The sequence below is a fragment of the Oreochromis niloticus genome, unplaced genomic scaffold (genome assembly GCF_001858045.2).
Source record: "Oreochromis niloticus isolate F11D_XX unplaced genomic scaffold, O_niloticus_UMD_NMBU tig00007510_pilon, whole genome shotgun sequence".
Taxonomy (NCBI): Eukaryota; Metazoa; Chordata; class Actinopteri; order Cichliformes; family Cichlidae; genus Oreochromis; species Oreochromis niloticus.
This window is the reverse complement of record NW_020328614.1, coordinates 99849-114469: the sequence shown is the minus strand read 5'-3', so window position 1 is coordinate 114469 and position 14621 is coordinate 99849. Positions and strand designations below refer to the sequence as shown.

General features: G+C 39.1%; 1 long non-coding RNA gene across 1 annotated transcript in view; it reads left to right on the top strand.

Moving 5' to 3' along the window:
* The window catches only part of LOC109196974 (uncharacterized), a 28679-nt gene extending 26633 nt beyond the window's left edge, over positions 1-2046 (top strand). Inside the window, exon 4 of the long non-coding RNA XR_003218291.1 lies at positions 2007-2046. This is a non-coding gene — a long non-coding RNA (uncharacterized LOC109196974). The remainder of the gene's footprint in view (positions 1-2006) is intronic.
* The last annotated feature ends 12575 nt before the right edge of the window (positions 2047-14621 follow it).

Here is a 14621-nt window from a genome sequence, read left to right as displayed (position 1 = left end):
TGCTGTTCCACTCATGGTTGTTCATTATAACCTGTTTTATTTTGGTAAGTATGGTCTCTGGTGTCAGACGATGTCTAGATGAGTTTCAGCTGTGTCACATGACCCTCCTGTGATGACCTCAGGTGTATAAATGGCTCTGTCCTTCCCTCAGTCTTTATGTCAGTGTCAGTTTCTCCTCCTCATGTGCTGCTGGCCTCTTTTAGATTCTCTTTAGTTTCTTCCTCGTGTCCTTTTATTCCTCAGTTTAAGACTCCAAACTCATCAAAGATTCAGTCTGCCTCCTGAAACACTCCCATTCATGTCATGAGACATGACTTTTACTGAGATCTTCTAATGATGTTACAGACAGTGTGTGGCTCTCTCTCTCTGCTTATAGGACTGAATGTGTGTGGAATTAACTGAAGCAGTGCTATAAAAGCATCATTCAGTCATTACAAGGCCCAGTCCAAAAGACCACCCAATCGAAAATGGGAATTCCTGAGCCTGGCAATGCCTGGAAGCAGCAGGTATGCCACCTGTGGCAGCTGAGGTCACGTGATCTGAGTGTTTGAACCACGCGTTGGAGCAGCGTTTCCAAACATCTGCACTGAAGAAGCTCCTAAGTGTGGAAACGTCAGTGTGGAACGTCTCATCCCCATTTAAGAGATCTTCTTGGCACTGCAAAGCTAAGCTTGCAAACAGCACCATGGTTTGTGACTCCCAACCAATCAGAGCGCTCCTTATGTCACATCACATGACTCGTGTGTTTTCCTCTTTGATTAGCACCCAAAGAACTAAAGAAAGGCTAAAAGGACATTCAGCCAATCGAATCCCTCCTAGGAACAGGAAGTCTAGAGAGGAAATGGAGCAGAGAAGGAGAATCACCAGTTTAAATGTCTGAGTTTTAAACTGGTGATGCTCTAAAGAGGCTTTTATTGACTCTTTCTGTTTTCTTTACAGCTTTTTTAACCATGTAAACAATTTAATATCAGATTTAGAAATAACTTTTGGATAGTTTTTCTACATTTTCACTAAAATGTGACACAAATAATGACTTTCTGGCTTTACTTTGTACTAATCTAATGACTCAGCCTAGCTATGTTGAACTTGGTGTGGAAGGAGCTCCCAGTTTGAGTTCAGGAGACAGACACCCTCTCTACTTTGAAGATCAGCTTCAAACTTTCCTTTTTGATAAAGCTTACATTTAGAGCTGGATCAGGTGACCCTGAACCATCACTTAGTTATGCTGCTATAAGCTCAGGCTGTTGGTGGACTTCCTATGATGCTCTGCTTTCTTCTCCACTCCCCTCTTTTCACTCCTGATGCTTTTATATGTCACTACTGCATGTCCTTAACTTTTGTCTTCTCTCTCCTTAGTTTGTGTTTTGTTCTTGTCTCTCTGAGCTTATCTCTTCTCTTTCCCCTCTATTAAATTTCAGTTCTTTTATTCTTTTAACGGCAAAGAAAAACTGGGCTCAAAGTGGTCTAACTAACAAAGTGATCTTTATTTTGCATTCCCGGGAATGGGGAGCTGTTAGGCACTCTCATGCACCCACAGCTCTGAAAAAATCACAAGATGATGTATGTATCTTGTTCGACCTAGTTCTTTGTCACCTCTGGGCCTGGTTTATAAAGGCCAGTATTATTAACATACATGAAACAATATAATCAGAAAATAAGCATTAAGAATATATATAAAATACCTGACACCTCACCCTGCAACCAGTCATGATAGATGCTCCTCCTGGAGCCTGTTTTCACTGGGAGGATCTTTGTGTCAAAGGGAGTTCTTCCTTCCAAACATCACCAAGTGCTGCTCACAGTGGATTGTCTGATGGTTGGGGCTTTCTCTCTAATATTGGAGGCTGTTACCTTACTCTGTCAAACAGCTTCAGATGACTGTTGTTGTCTGTTGGGTATTGTATTGTCATTAATAAATAAAGTTACATTGAATGGATAGATGTTATTGTATGTGACAAAGAGAAAATGGTTGTCGACAGATGGATTGTTGTTTTGTGTGTCTGCAGTCTGTCAGGCTGTCTGATCACAGAGGAAGGCTGTACTTCTCTGGCCTCAGCTCTGAGCTCCAACCCCTCCCATCTGAGAGAGCTGGACCTGAGCTACAATCATCCAGGAGACTCAGGAATGAAGCTGCTGTCGGCTGGACTGAAGGATCCAGGCTGGAGACTGGACACTCTCAAGTATGGAGAGAATGTCTGATAGAGGAGGACAAGCTGGAAACATTTCCAGTGTTCTTCACTCACTTATTGTTTGTTTCCTGCAGATGACACATGATCAATCACACATGCAGGAATATTTTCAGGGACAGACACACAAGTCTAGCTGGACAGCACATAGATATTTATGTAAGGGGTCTCCAAAGAGTCTGTTTGCAGGAACATTAATGATAACTGATAAGTCATGCTGGACAGAGACAACTTTAGATACCCTTTATTAGGTCACAGGTGTACCTGAGATAGTGGCCACTGTGTACCTAATAAAGTGTCAGCCATGTGTATGTTTCCCATGCTGTATGTCCACAGTCACAGTGACAGTCAGTGACACTGACAGAAGGATGAAACAAGGCTGTGAATCATTTCAGCCTGTGTGTGTGACAAAGAGGCAGACAGGAGCAGCTAACATTTGGAAATGGAAGCTTAAATACTGGAAACTCTGATAACCTAATGCTGCTAATGGGCCGTGTTAAAATCAATATTTCATTCTCATTCTGTCGTTTGACAACAATAACAAAAAAATATATACTTGAGAACACATTTATTGACGATTCAGCTGTGAATGTAGAGTTTTTCAGAGTGCATCATTGTCACACAAATCCTGAGCATAGCAAAGTGGCCTACTTAGCATTAGCCCCTCACGTTGTAAAAAGCAAGGTAAAACAGTATTAGCATTAGCTGCTAATGGCAGCCTACTTAGCATAAACTCCTCACATCGTTGTAACCCGAGGGAAAAGAGTATTAGCATTAGGTAATATCATTGTTAAAAAGAGAAAACATTGTTAGTATTATCCAATAATGCTAACTTACATCAAATTAGCATTAGCAAATGACAACAGCCTACTTAGCATAAGGTGCTCACATTGTTATAAAGCAAAGGAAAACGATATGAACACTCGGTGCTAATGCTTATTCACCTAAAATTAGAATTACCCACTAATGGTGTCGTACTTAGCATTAACTCTACACATCACAGGGGAAAAGAGTGTTAGCATTAGCTGCTCACATTGTTAAAATTGAAAGAAAAATTGTGTTAGCATTATCTACTCATATTGTTAAAAAGTAAGAAAAAACATTGTTAGCATTAGCAGATAATGTTAATTCACCTCAAATTAGAATTAGCTAATCACGGCAACCTACTTAGCATTAGCTGCTCACATCGTTATAATGCAAGAAAATATGGTATTAGCATTAGCTGCCAATGCATCACTTAAAATTAGCATTAGCCACTAATTGCAGCCTATTTAGCATTAACTTCTTAATGCTAAATGAAGTTAATTAATGCTAAATAGGCTTAATTGAAATGAAAAGAGTGTTAGCATTAGCTGTTCACATTGTTATGAAGCAAGGCAAGGCAAGTTTATTTATATAGCACAATTCAACAACAAGGTGATTCAAAGTGGTTTACAGAGACATTAAAAACAAAAACAAATAAAAAGCATGATTAGAATTGATTAAAAAAACAGTAGATAAAATCAGAACAGTAAATAAAATCAGTAGTTAAAATTTAAGTTTTGAAATTTAAGCTTAAAAGTGTGGATTTGGTATTTTATTCAAATGCAGCTGAGAATAGGTGGGTCTTCAACCTGGATTTAAATAAACTTAGTGTTTCAGCTGATCTGAGGCTTTCTGGGAGTTTGTTCCAGATATAAGGAGCATAAAAGCTGAATGCAGCTTCTCCGTGTTTGGTTCTGACTCTGGGAACTGATAAAAAACCGGATCCAGATGACCTGAGGGATCTGGAAGGTTCATACTGGGTCAGGAGGTCACTGATATATTTTGGTCCTAAACCATTCAGAGCTTTATAGACCAGCATCAGGACTTTAAAGTCTATCCTCTGACGGACGGGCAGCCAGTGTAGAGACCTCAGAGCTGGACTGATTTGGTCATTAGCTAATAACGGTAGCCTACTTAGCATTAGCTGCTGACATTGTTATAACACAAGGGAAAAGAGTGTTAGCATTAGCTGTTCACATTGTTATAAGGAAATGGAAAACAGAATTAGCATTAGCTGCTAATAATTATACAGCCCTAATTAGTAAAGGTCCAGAATGAGGGACAAACACATCTCTACAGACCTTTCACATCATGGAGATAAACTGTTCACATTTCTTCCTTCAGGCAGACGATACAGAATGTTGTTCACAAAAAAAACAGACAATTAATTCCCCTGGGCTTTCACTTTGATGAACACTGTGAATGTTCATGTGTATGAGAGCTATGTAATGTCCATGTGTGCATGCTGACTGTGCTGCTCTGACCCCCCTCCTCCTTTCAGGGTGGAGCCTGCTGGAGTCCGATGGTTGAGACCAGGTCTGAGGAAGTGTAAGTGTGTTTTTAATGGGATTCATGAAAACAAAGCAGCACACATTCAACCATCTTCATCATTCTGATGTCAGGAGTCATCATCAAAGTGTCAATGAACAGATGATGGATCAATAACTGCAACTGGATTGTGTTTGTTCTCTCCATCAGATTCCTGTGAACTCACAATCGACACAAACACAGTGAACACAAAGCTCCAACTGTCTGACAACAACAGGAAGGTGACACGTGTGGAGGAGGTTCAGTCATATCCTGATCATCCAGACAGATTTGATGTTTGTAAACAGCTGCTGTGTAGAAATGGTCTGACTGGTCGCTGTTACTGGGAGGTCGAGTGGAGAGGAGACGTTTATATATCAGTGAGTTACAGAAGAATCAGAAGGAAAGGAGGCAGAGACTGTGTGTTTGGACACAATTATCAGTCCTGGAGTCTGTACTGTGATTATAATGGTCCTTGTCATGTCTGGCACAATAACAGACAAATATCCATCTCCTCCTCCTCCTCCTCCTCTGTCTCTAACAGAGTAGCAGTGTATGTGGACTGTCCTGCTGGCACTCTGTCCTTCTACAGAGTCTCCTCTGACACTCTGATCCACCTCCACACCTTCAACACCACATTCACTGAACCTCTTTATCCTGGGTTTACAGTCGGTCATGGTTCCTCAGTGTCCCTGTGCTGAGTGGAGTGTAAAGAGTGTCTCCTGTTAGAGAAACACTCTGACTGTTGAACAGACAGTTCAGTCTGTACATGTCTGTCTCTTTCACTCACAAACACGTCTTCAGATTCATGGATTCAATCAGTTGATGTTCTAAACTGTTCTAAATGATTCCTTGTAAACTTCTTCCTCTTCAGTCCTTTAGAGATGGAAGCTCCCATTATTCCAGGATCCACATGTTGTTTTATGTCTTTTTCCACTCAAAGCTTCACAGTGAATCTCAGTATGTTGTGTTTCTCTGAAGCTCCGTTCAAAACCAGCTCCTCTGCATTTTCAACAAGTCTGAGCTCATTAAAATAATCCAAATGTTTCATTTCTCTTTCTTAATGGGATGTTTCCAAACTCTCCACATGCTCTTACTGTTTCACTCATTGTTGGAAGCTCATCATTTGAAAATGTTTCAGCTATAGAAGCTGAAAATATTGGCTCAATAGTTTTGAATGCAGTTCTAACCAGTGTGCTGGGATTTTAAAAATACGTGGCTGCTGCCTGATGTTTGGCCCACAGAGGAAGACGACTCACTCACTCTTCTTCACTTCCTCCTTGAACATGTGGAAGGAGAGCAAAGTGCTGCCAGACTCTTATTTATGACAGGAACAGAAGAAACCACAGCAAACTGTTCCAGTTATTCATCTTCATCACAATCTATTTATTTATTATGGTGTCTTCAGTCTGAGGGTTTGAAGGTTCCATGTCTGTCTGATGTGTGGTGTGAAGGCTGCTGGTTAAACTGGGACTCACTGTTTAATCAAATCAAATCAAGTTATTTATATAGCACTTTTCACAGGATAAAAACCACAAAGTGCTTCACAGTAATAAAAAATACAGAAATACATAAAATACATGAATAAACAAACAGACAGCACAAATCTAATTAAAAGTCAATGTAAATAAATGAGTGTTAAGCTGCTTTTTAAAAGAATAAATACAATCAAGGCAACGTAATGATGGAGGGAGAGCATTCCACAACCTGGGGGCCACTGCTCTAAAAGAACTATCACCTCTGGTCTTATAACGAGTTCGTGGGACTACCAACAGCCTTTGAGTAGATGATCTCAGGCTGCGAGAGGGAGCGTGGTGTTAAGGGTCCGAAATTGAGGACGGGAGTAAAACAATGATGGTCCAGAGAGCATGGTCAAAAATATTGATTTTAATGAATACACGCAGCGTGGGGAGGTGTAAACTGCAGAACATCAGTTATAAGTCTCCACCCAAAAATACACTTCAGATTGCTTTTATAACATCAGGGTTTTATAACGCCCCCTCTTGCGTTTACAAGCACATAATTGGCACCTTAAGAACAGTATTTGCCTCTTTTACAGACAATGATCTATTCTAAGAGATAAATGCAGACACAGAAGTTCCCCTTTCTGGCATCCTCTTCCAAATATGGTGATGATCTCAGGCCTTTGAGGTCCCCATGGACTTGTCCTCCTTCCGTCACCTGTTGTCAAGTAGACTAGTGCAATATGTTGCTGAATACACTGAGGCCTTTGCTCAGCTACTGTTTTACTGTAACAATATACTCAGCATATAAGCTTTTAAGATTATAGATTTAACTCAACGATTTAAAGTGGTTATAACTGCACCTGTAATAAACATCCCAGATAGCAAGACGACATTGAATCTATGTTGATTTTTCATCCGAACCGTCGTATATGGTCGGGGTTGAAATGCCAATGTTGTAACAACATTGAAATACTGTGGTAAACCGACGGTCTTACTATAGAGACGTTGTAACGATGTTGATTCACCGTTGTTTTTTTGTCATTGATATTTGATCTATTTATAGTCGACCAGGTGACAACAACAGCGTCGAGAAAACGTCTATTTATAGTTGACGATCATTCGGCTCCGGTCACCATCAAAAACCATCGATTTGTAGTTGAGCATTAAATTGCATTGCAACTGATCGGGTATAAAGTACCAGAGAAAGTAGATTTATTGTTCATTTGTTATCAATGACTTGGTCTAGTTCACCAGCTTTAAAAAATCGTGTCTACGTGCAATTTATGTATAGTTGACCGGGAAATTAAAGCAGCGATCACTTGGACTATTCCGCAGCACCCCTCTCACATTGGTACATCCCCCCAGGTATTCATTGTCTTCTACAGTAGAGCGGGACATTTGATTTACTCTCAGCGGAATTGACCGGAGAAGGCATCAGTTCATGCACTGCACTGGCCTGCACCACGATTAGTATAAGGTAAGAATGAATGGTTTTTTTTTCCTACTCGTTATTTCCATGTTTGCATTTGAATAACAGTAAAAAACTCGTTAATGTTGTACATTAACGAGTTTTTTTACTGTTATTTACGTTGCTCCCACAAAATGTGGGAGCCCGAAATTGTGTCTACTTCTTACAATCCGGCAACAAATAAACTGCACTGCGAACAAAGTATATCAACAAAGAAAACATTTTCGTTTCATAATTTCTTCGTTATATTCCCTTACAAAGCTAGCTTTAACGCTTTGAGGTTTCCTTTGTTCTTGCCGTGGCCTCGGCGCTGGACCCAGACTTTCGCTCTGTAGTTGCTTAGTACTACAAAAAATTCTAAATCTGTGATATATGATTGATAAACTTAAAGTTAACTGTATAAACGTGTTCAATGACTTTGTTACTTTTGATGATTGGAGAGCACTCGCTTCAATTCGCACACGAAAACTTTAGACTCAGTTTGAATGCTCACGCGGCATGCCCACGTGACTGTACGTTGCACGCGTACGTGACTTTCCGTTTGTGCCTTGAATAATGAATAAGGCTACGTCCACACGTACCAGCGTATTTTTGAAACCGCTGATTTTTCTATGCGTTTGCACCTTTTGTCCACACGTAATGTATGTCTGGCCGTACATTGTGTTTGTATTTCCAGGCACATTTCACGAAGCAGAACGCAGTCGTCAGAGATATCCACGTGAACGCTGTGATACGTCTGACCTTAAGTCTGAAGAAGAAACCCAGACCAGTCTTAAAAGAAAGCACAAGTAAAACCTTTTTATTCACAAACATATCTTTGATTGTTAAGAATTTATAATCTTGTCTTTTATACATATCTGTGGTGCTTGCATACTGCAATATCACCACATAATATAGTCCAAAGAGTGGAAGTTTGTAAACTTTTTAAAAATGCAAAGCCGTGTACACTTGTGCACTTCAAAAATTCATTGTATACTGTACCTTCTTGCACGTCTCTGTTTCCTGTGTGTGTTGTTAGAAATCAAACTAACTTTAGGAAACAATATGCCAAAAGGATATTTACAATTACTTAAGACCGTTTTTAATTTCTTTTCTTTAGACCAAATCCCCTGTACACATATACGGACTCAGAGGATGAGCAGCCTACAAAAAAACGGTTTCCCCAGGCCCCTCGAGTGAAAATACCAGGTAATAAAATACTGTCTAGTGTCTGTGTACATATCTGTGTCTGACACGAGGAAACTTTTTTGACAAGTTGTCTGTATTCTTAAATACTTAAAAAATTATCTTTTTCTAAACAGCCCTCATCACTCCGCAGTCTGCCCCCCAGCCCACTGATAGCAACCATCATAATGCCCCACCCAGCTTCCGGCACCTTTCGCCACTCCGGCACAAACCGACACAGCTTTGCGATCTCGCCAGCATGCAGAGTCTGATGTCTTCCCTATAGATGGTATGCTTTTAAAAAAGCTTTAAAGCTGCATCACAATGTCATTGTACTCCTATCTAAAAAAAAAAAACAAAACCAATTTATACTCCTGAATGTCATCTTGTTGTGATTTTTTTGTTTTTCTTTTCTGTAGATGCCAGAGACTCTGTGAGGCCACTATTACAAGGCAAGTTTGAAAATCTTGGAATTTCACAGTTTACATGGTATAACAAATATATGTGACAGGCAAAAACTAGTAAACACTTTTAGCAGTTACAAGAACTAACAAATGAATATCCAACAAAAGGGAATAGAAATACATTGTACTGCCAATACTTTGGTTTATTCTTTGTATGACTTGAAAATCAGGCTTTAGGGAAAACTAAATGACATGTTTCTATCATCAATTACATGAAGTAAACACACAAGCACTTGCATACACATTTAAGACATGAGACACGCTAATTCCATCTCATAAAATGTGTCTATAGGTGAGACGCTTTGCGTTGATTGGTGCTGCTGGACCACACTGGAGGTGCGAGTCCGCCGTGTAATGGTTTATGCCATTACAAAGGAGCTGGCCTCTGTACTCAACTGGGCAGGGAAAAAAAACCAAGGACCAGACAATGCAAAAAAGGGCATTTAAAGAGACAGCGCTGTGCAGATGCATATTTGGTAAGTTTTAACATTTATTGTAGTTTTATGAGCCTAAAGTGAACAATAAAGGGATCAATTGATGTGCTGGGTGTGTTTCACATTTCCTATGTTTTTTTTTTTTTTGCTATATTACTTTGTCTTTCTTAATAACAAGACTTTCATGTCCGGTTAATCTGGAGATGGAATCTTTGGTCTTCGGCTTGTTTTGTCCTCGGGTTGTACACTTTGTACAGCCCGAGGACCCCATGTTTTCTTTTTCTTTTTTTTTTTAAAGGATACACGGCACACCATGCTAAGACATATCACATTTTCAGCTTATAGCTCTTTGGGAATCAAATGCAGCAGTTTGCTGATTTCCGCCTGGTGACTTTCATGTTTATCAGCCTAGGAGTTTACATACTTTCTCCCTGCTGAAGACAATTAACAAGAGCTTATTCGTGTGCTCTAATTCCCTTTTTTTGTCTTTGTTTTTTTGTGTGTGTGTCTATTTTTGTCCTAGATGGCCTGGCGCAGCAGGTAGGGGCGAACTCTATGTCTGAGTTGGTCTTTGCTCAAGCAGTCCAGAAATGGCTCAGATATGCTCCAGATCGTACGGGTGGCGCGCAGGACGCACATCATCCATCCCCATCCCGGAGTAAATAATAAAAAGTGACGTGAAACATAGAAATGTAAATAGGAAACTTTGTCTTTTAATAAAGTATTTTGCAAATGATACATGTCTATTGACCTTTTTTGTTTTTTTGTTTTTTTTCAATAAAAAGCAACTGTACGAAAGAGGTGGAAAATCAATACCATAGCTCAACAGTGTTTCAATATCAGAATCTGACATTGTTTCAATGTCAACAGTGTTAGAAAATATAACGTAGAATCAATGTCAGGTTTCAACATTGATTCAACATCAAAACCTGACGTTGTTTCAACGTTAAAAATGGGTGCAAGAGTGATGTTGGGTCAACGTCACACTTCAACGTTGCTTCAATGACGTCGCCTGATATTGACTCAACATTGTTTCAATGTTTCCTTGCTATCTGGGATGTTAATATTTGATTATGATAACCCCTGTAATACAAATTATAACATAATGCCAGCAACCTCAATAAATGCTTGGATGAAATGATAATTAATGCAATGATAAAGATGATGGTTATGTAAAATAATCCCTGTAATTCTACAATTCCCTCTCTTGACGTCTCTTCCAGAGACGTCACCACACCGTTTTCTTGTGTCACTCCTCGACCCACTCTGTCACCTCTAGATCCATTAATGGCATCATGGGCACCGAAACCACCATTCCCCGGTCCACTGCCTTCGCTCTGACCCTCTCTGCTCCTTTTCTGGGTCCCTCTCTAGTGGAAATCTTCTCCTGTAAGGGATAGAAAACAAACAGCCTCTCTCTGCTACACCTCACTAATCTACTGTGTTCATCTAATGTTCCTATAGTTATTCAAACTTGGTTCACAATATCATGTTCTGGGCTCTATCCTTTATATTAACTTTACTTAATCTCAATGCTCTTTATGTGTGTGAGCAACACTTTTAGTTCTATTAAACACACCCAGGGTAAAATACACCAGCCCCATGTCAGCCTAACTCTCCGCTAGCAAGCACACTTCAAAATTTCTATCAGGATTTACGCCTCTTTTTGCTTCAAGCATATACATAATATGCAAAAATTACCGTTAATGCCAGTTAGACAAGTTTCCATTATCTACAACATTTTGTTTCACCGTCTCACCCTCACACGTTTCCTGTTCACTTATTACATACTTATCTTTAACACCTTCTGCCTCACTAGTTGCTAAGCAGAAACAAAGCAACATGTGTTCCACCTTTGCCCTATAAAATAAATCTATGTCATGTTTGTGTCTGTAAGCATGTTATGCATTCATTCATTACACTCCACGCCATCCCTGCAAGTTAGGAGCTATACAGTTAAAAGCTACATCAAGTCCAGGCCTTTGGCCTCGCCTATGTTTAAATCATGTGTGTTTGTAAGCGTGAATGCTGTTTATCCTTCTATTGCTCCAAGTCCCCCGCAATATATCGACTGAGACATCGCGCTCATCGAAGCTTATGACCTTAAATGGACCGAACATCAACTCTGTTAATGAGCACGATCGCAATGTGTAGGAAAAAAATCATTTCTACATATATAATCTCCAATATTATTCATTTGAGTCAGCGACACTTTTAACACTCTTTTAAGAAAAACTCTCTCCTCTACCCTAAAAATAAATTTGTGTAATATCTGTTTTAAAGCCTACATTATAACCACTTATCCTAAAAGTAAAAATACATTTTCTACTCCTAAAATCTTCACTAGTTTTCCCCAAATTATCTAAGCATATCTTTTATTCCCACAGTTTCCCTTTAAGTTTTATATACAGCTTCTTATGAACACGGCATTTTATCATCTAAACAGGATTCAATTCATTTTAATCCTTTAACTTAAACATGAAAATAACACTTCCTACCTCAGTTTTACCATATCTAAATTATAAAAAACCCCAATAATTATAAAATCATCCTAAAACCCATTTCAAATTAAACAAATTAAACCTTAAATCCCTCTCTTTTTTGACACATCTCATATGGCAAAAAACTCAAAATGCTTCACCCAAGCTTAGGAAATTAAAACAACAAGGTTAGTCATATCATCTCTCAGAACAGCTCAGCAATCCCCCTCTCTGCTCCGGCCCTGCAACCCTGTATTTAAGGAATAAAATCAGTTTAATCATTGTGTCAAATCTTCTCAACCTCCTTGCTCCATGCAAAGTCTGGATCCTTGTAATTTCCTGGAAACAAAACCTGTACTTTACATTTCATACTCAGTTTTCCCCCTTATGATCCAATCTGTGTTACAACAAAGAAAACTTAAAACAGAACGGTCATCAGTCATGTGTTTCTTCAGTTAATGGTAACATGAGTTATATCAAACAATGTTTCCCTTTTAGCATTTAGCATTTTATAATGTAATAACATAATCCAACCCCAGTAAATAAAACAAAAATTCCCTCCAAGCAAACATCAGCATCCCCAGAATTAAGTCTTCCACTCCTCCTGTTTGTCAACATTTTATTCATCCCCACCTTGGTCCAGTCACACACTCACTCACATGCATTCACACATCATATTTCCAATATTTGAGACTCCCGCACGAATAATCAGATTCTCCACATCAGCAACATGAGATCATTCATTTGTTTTATTTTGTTTTCTCTTTTTTAGAAAATAGTTCTTTATGGTTTTGTCTGGATTGGCTCGCTACCATCCTTTTAGACAGGGACTTTCAGTCTGATCAGGTCCCCACAGGTAGCCTTTCCTCAGCCAGTTATAATCTGGAAAAGTCACCTCATATTTGTTTGTCTGGAAATTTTGTCAGCGCTGTTAGTTCACTTTCTTCCAGGCCTGCTTCAGAACAAAAATGAGAAAGAAAGAGAGCTGATTATTAGCTCATCCAAACACAAAACAAAATCACCTGACAGGTTTTTTCTGAGTGCACTGTTACAAAAACTATGGGCCCTTTTAGACATGTCCATGTTTATCAAAACTCCCTCTATTAAAATGAAAAACAACAGCCCCAAAAAATCTTAAACAATCTTAAATTTCACCCATTCAACGCACTGAAAACCTTGTCAAAACTGCACCGTTTTACACACAACCATGTCTCAGGCTCAGACTCAGCCTAAGATATAAACCCATTATAACAATGTGTCAACACCAAATTATAAATTTCTTGTCCAAATCTGCACCTCTGAACCGTCTACTTTGCTTCCCTTCCTTAAGGCCTCAATCACACACACAGGAAGCTCCTCTGTCACCGCTCACTGCAGCTAATTTACATACTGAATCATATCTCCACAAGTAAACTTGGCAAGAAAAATACATGTTTAAACTTTATCACATTATTCAATTACTTTCATTTTCTTTCTATACTAATCACTTGCTTTGATCAATCAGTGCAAGAGCACTCCTAAGTCACCCTTTTAAACTACTTTAATCACTTCTCTTTTGTTTTTTCCATAACTCACTCCCTTGTCATACAGCTTCTTTTGAGTTATTCCACAACTCTATTTTATCCAAGTGTGTTTTAAGTGTATTTTCTTCAACATTCACACCATTTTAACACTCATGAAATTAGCAAGCTGATTTAATTACATATGTTTGTGTTCTTAGCCAGGTTTTAATCACTATCTATGCATTAATCTTCATGAGCTTATCTCTGTAAGGTTAGTGCATTTTCTGTTTGTATGTGTGATTTTTATAAATGTTTCTTTGTGATCTTTGTGATCTTGTAAATGTTTCTTTTCCAGTGTTTCAGACTCCTTTTGACAGGGTGTGTTTTCTCTCTTTGGCTCATCACTGGTCATTGTTAATGACATTTCCCCTTCGCCTGTGCCCAGCGGCTGTACCCTTCAAGTCCCGTCTCCTCCAGTGACTCCAAGGTCACTCAGGGACTGAGGTTCAAGCAATCGTGACTGCGCCTTGCCTTAGGTTGTCCCAGGGTTTCGAGGTGGGATCTTACCCGTCATGGGCAGTCCAGCCTTCCATGCTCGCCTGTTACGGGGGCCAACTGGGCAAGGGTGTTATCAGGTCTCGGGGACACACTGGTTCTGGAAATTAAAGGAGTGTAAACTGCTTTCTTTATTTCATGTGTGTATTAACTTTCCAACAATAATTTCACATGTAACAGTTTGTGTACGTGCGTTTTCACTTCATTAATGTAATTGTTAGTTCATGTATTTATTTCTCTCGGTCTGTCTCTTTTCTAAAACCTGTAATTAATATAATTTTATTACTTTATTGCTTTTCTTAAAACATGCATTCGCTTCATCTTCTTAGAATTTAACTCGTCTGTCTATTTCTCTGGGAGCTCCCCTGACACAGTCAGTCACACACACACCTTCCTGTTACACACACAGCAGCACAGTATTTTCTGTTTCTCTTTCCTGTTTCTACAGATTAATCAAACACTTATTTTTTTTTCATATTTACAGTCTACAAACCCTCTTTAGTTTTACTAAGTCTTGGTCTAAAAACAATACACCCTCTTCTCACACACACACTTTTAAATATACCAAGTT